Raw genomic sequence first — 4723 nt, 5'->3', positions numbered from 1 at the left:
TCTTCTTTTTTTTTTTGCCTCTGGTTCTGTCGCGTTTCTGGGAGTGCGGGGGCGGCCCGGGGTGGGGGTGACCCCCACCCTCAGCGCCCGCCGCGGTGCCTGGCGCCCCAGCCCGCACCGTGGGGCCTCCTCTTGTCCCGAGCCGTGACACCGCCGCCACGCGGCAGCATGCGTGGCTTCTGGACTGTCAGGTCTCAGACCAAAGGTCTGCTCTGTGGGAGCCGACACGCTGGAGGAAACCTTGAGAGTCTGAGAGGGGAGGGAGTTCCAGAAGAAGGCCAGGATGTCATTTTGAGGGAGTATGTGACCAGAACTCCTCCCGTTGCTTTTGGGGTTCTATGGGCTACACGTAGGAATCTTTGGTGGTGGCACCTGATGTTCGGGGATCCGGAGTCACACCCAGACCTGCTCCACTGGCCTCCTTTTACTTTTCTCTTCGGATTCATTTTTTTTTTTTTTTTTTGAGACAGAGTCTCGGTTTGTTGCCCAGGCTAGAGTGAGTGCCGTGGCGTCAGCCTAGCTCACAGCAACTTCAAACTCCTGGGCTCGAGTGATCCTTCTGCCTCAGCCTCCCGGGTAGCTGGGACTGCAGGCATGCGCCACCATGCCCCGCTAATTTTTTATATATATATCAGTTGGCCAATTAATTTCTTTCTATTTATAGTAGAGACGGGGTCTCGCTCTTGCTCAGGCTGGTTTTGAACTCCTGACCTTGAGCAATCCGCCCGCCTCGGCCTCCCAAGAGCTAGGATTACAGGCGTGAGCCACAGCGCCCGGCCGGATTCATTATTTTTAAAAAGTGTCTCTTATCTCTATTATTGCATTTTCTTTTCTCTCTCTTTTCAAGCAGATGATGGGAGTCCAAGTATTAAGGTGACATGTGTTGCCCGTGCCCCCCTCCCCCCCCCGTGTTCTTATTCATTTACCCCTCATGTTGTTCCAGCATATTGTGGGGGCACCAATGTTAAGGACGGGTGCGTTGCCCTCTCCCAGCCTCCCCCCTCGGGTCAGAGCTTCAAGTGCGCCCATCCCCCAGTCGGTGCGTACCCACCCCATTCCTAATGGATGTGTATGCCCATCCCCTCCCCCCACCCGCCCGACACCCACCCGAAGAAGGTGATTCCTCTGTGTCCACTTAGGTGTCCATGGGTTCGTACCCATTTGCTGGTGAGCGCGAGCACGTGGTGCTCGTGTGTCCATTCTTGGGATACTTGGCTTACTGGAACGGGTTCCAGCTCTGGCCAGGAGAACCACGAGAGGTGCCCCCTCACCGCTGCTCCTCATAGCCGAATAGCACTCCGTGGTGTCCACGCGCCACATTTTATTTACCCACTCGTGGGTCGATGGGCACTCGGGTGGCTTCCAGGTCTTTGCGATTGTGACTTGTGCCCTGACACTAACCCTAACCCTTACCCAGCCCGTCTCCTCCACGGCCCCTGCCTGACTGACTCCTTCCCGCCCGGCCTATCACCTGTCACCGTCCTCTGCCCCTGCCTGACACGCTCCTCCCCGCCCGGGCCGTCACCGTCCTCGGCCCCTGCCTGACGGGGCTCCTCCGTGGCCTGGGCCTTCCAAGGGCTTGGTGTGGACGCTGGTTCCAGGACGCCCTCCCAGGAACCCGGTAGCAGGGCGGCCGCAGCGTCTCGCGCAACCCAACCGTCCGCCGGCTGGCCGCCGTCGCTAAGTGGCCTGCGGGGGACGTGCTCCCGCTGTGCCGTGGGGGCCCAGCCTGGTGTCTTCTCTGAGGCCCCGCGGCTGCCGCTCCCCGCAAGGGGATAGCCGCGGAGGTGGGGACCGCCTCCTCATGGGGACGTACACCCAGCTCTCCACGTCGGATTCCGGGGCTCTCTGTCCTGCCAGAAGGCCCAGCCGGCCTGCGGGTCCTCAGAGTGGCAAAAACATCCGAAAACTGAGATTGAGGGTCCGGTGGGTGTCTGCACTTTTGTGCTGGGCACCCCAGGGAGGCCCGGGGGCTGGCTGGACAACGCGGTCTGCTGGGCTGGGGGGGGTTTGGAGGAGCAACTGATGCCCTTTGCACTTTGGGTAGCAAGTGTCTGAGGTGTCTCTGGGCCCTGTGCCATGTGGGGGCGGGGGCGGGGGCGGGGTGGGAGGAGGAGGAGGAGGAGGAGGAGGAGGAGGAGGTGGGAAGGGCCCGGGCCTGCAGTCGTGTTCCCCGGGGTGGCACAGCATGTGGCTTCTTCCACAGGCTGCTTGGCCTGGGCTCCCTGCACCTGGGCCTTTGGAGGACTGGCCCTGTGCTTGCCAACACTTCCTGCAGGGACCCAGAGCTGGGAGGTTGCATCTCTCAGCCCTGGGTCGGGCAGAGCCCCAGCGGGCCATGCCCACAACCTCTCTCAGCAGGGGTCCCCCAGAAGGCTCCTTTGGGACCAGGATTCTCTTGCGGGTGACTCTTTAAGGTCTGGCCCCTGGATGGAGGGGCACCAGGAGTAGAGGAGCAGGAAGGGGAAGGGGGTGGCCATGCGAGGGGACACTTTCAGGCCAAGTCCCAGCTTCAGTCTGATCCTCCTGGGAACCCCGGGGTGGACATCACACCTCCTGGTTGCCCCGCTCTGAGACAAGGAGCCGGGCTTCGCATTCCCACAGCAGCCAGTCGTGGGCTGAGGACACCTGGGGCGTTGGGAACTCCCTGGCTTCTCCTTGGTTTAACATCTGGAGCTGCTTGTGAATTGTGCCGCCACACACACCCGAGTGCAGGTGTCTTCTGCACAGACTGCGGGCCTCCCTCTTCTGAATGCCGCTAGCTCGCGACCCACCCACGGGTGAACCTGGTCAGGGTACTTTCTCTCAGGGGCAGACTCTGATCCGGGCGGGCTACCGGTGTCTCTGTTTGCTCCTTTCTTTCTTCCACTTCGGGAAAGGCTTCCTTACTGGGTGTGGAAATCTCCTATGCCTTTCCTCGCCTATTCTGTCAGCTCTAAAATTCTCTTTCGGTTGCCACCCTCACAGATGGATTAGGAAACTCTTTGCGGTGCACTCATTAGTGAAATGACCTCAATGACGCTGGAATCCAATATCTAATCGCCAATTTTTAGCGAGTCCACACGCCAGGGTGGTCGGGGTCCAATGCAGCCCCGGCCAGGCCCAGGCCCCTTGGACTGGGCCACAGGAGGACACAGAGGAGGGTCCCGGTCCCCACGGTAGGTAGAGGTGCGGGCAGTTCTCCAAGGGCTTGGGTGTTTTCCAGAGGGAGGAGATGGAGGGGACTGATTTCTTCAGCGCCCCACAAACCACGCCACCCCACCCCACCCATGGGACACATCCCGAGAGAGAGAGAGAGACGCCCCATACACTGGCTCCCCTCCCCGTGCGCTGTGCCCCAGCCCTGGCCCGGGGGAATAGGCGGCCGCCGGGCCACAGGGTGGGGGGCGCAGCTGAAAGGGGTTGTGGGGGAGGGCCGCCCCTGGCTGGGGTCAAAGGGCGAGCGCCCCGCCCCTCCCGCCCGTGCGCAGTCAGCGGCCCCGGCGCGCTGGGGGTGGGGGGCGGGGAGGTGAAGGAGGCCAGGCGAGGAGAGGAGGGGGGCTGGAAGGGCTCCACCTTGGCGGGTCCAGCCGTGGAGGCGCATCTTGTGTGAGTGTGAGTGAGTGAGTGCGTGTGAGTGTGAGTGTGTGTGTATACAGAGACAGCCCCCAACCCCGGCCCGCCGCTCCCTGCCCGCCCCGCCCGTCACCCCCGTCCCTCGGAGCCCGCGGGACCCGGCCGGCGAACTCAACAGGCCCGACCCGGCGCGGGGCCTGGGGCGGGAGGAGGCGGCGGGGAAGCGCAGAGAGGCTCGGCTTCTTGAGCGGGGCAGGGGCGCCCTCCGCCGTCCACGGCCACACCACCCCGAACGCGCCCGATCCCGTCTGGTCTCGGAAGCTAAGCAGGGTCGGGCCTGGTTAGAACTTGGATGGGAGACCGCCCGGGAATACCGGGTGCCGTAGGCTTCTTCTTTTTTTTTTTGCCTCTGGTTCTGTCGCGTTTCTGGGAGTGCGGGGGCGGCCCGGGGTGGGGGTGACCCCCACCCTCAGCGCCCGCCGCGGTGCCTGGCGCCCCAGCCCGCACCGTGGGGCCTCCTCTTGTCCCGAGCCGTGACACCGCCGCCACGCGGCAGCATGCGTGGCTTCTGGACTGTCAGGTCTCAGACCAAAGGTCTGCTCTGTGGGAGCCGACACGCTGGAGGAAACCTTGAGAGTCTGAGAGGGGAGGGAGTTCCAGAAGAAGGCCAGGATGTCATTTTGAGGGAGTATGTGACCAGAACTCCTCCCGTTGCTTTTGGGGTTCTATGGGCTACACGTAGGAATCTTTGGTGGTGGCACCTGATGTTCGGGGATCCGGAGTCACACCCAGACCTGCTCCACAGGCCTCCTTTTACTTTTCTCTTCGGATTCATTTTTTTTTTTTTTTTTTTGAGACAGAGTCTCGGTTTGTTGCCCAGGCTAGAGTGAGTGCCGTGGCGTCAGCCTAGCTCACAGCAACTTCAAACTCCTGGGCTCGAGTGATCCTTCTGCCTCAGCCTCCCGGGTAGCTGGGACTGCAGGCATGCGCCACCATGCCCCGCTAATTTTTTATATATATATCAGTTGGCCAATTAATTTCTTTCTATTTATAGTAGAGACGGGGTCTCGCTCTTGCTCAGGCTGGTTTTGAACTCCTGACCTTGAGCAATCCGCCCGCCTCGGCCTCCCAAGAGCTAGGATTACAGGCGTGAGCCACAGCGCCCGGC

General features: G+C 61.8%; 1 pseudogene; it reads left to right on the top strand.

The window, feature by feature from the left end:
- Positions 1–3825: 3825 nt before the first annotated feature.
- On the top strand, positions 3826–3944 carry LOC142868803 (uncharacterized; annotated as a pseudogene).
- Positions 3945–4723: the final 779 nt, after the last annotated feature.

Source organism: Microcebus murinus, unplaced genomic scaffold, assembly GCF_040939455.1.
Source record: "Microcebus murinus isolate Inina unplaced genomic scaffold, M.murinus_Inina_mat1.0 scaf043_hap2_Mmur4.0, whole genome shotgun sequence".
NCBI classification, from domain to species: Eukaryota; Metazoa; Chordata; class Mammalia; order Primates; family Cheirogaleidae; genus Microcebus; species Microcebus murinus.
This window is presented reverse-complemented; position numbering and strand designations above follow the sequence as displayed.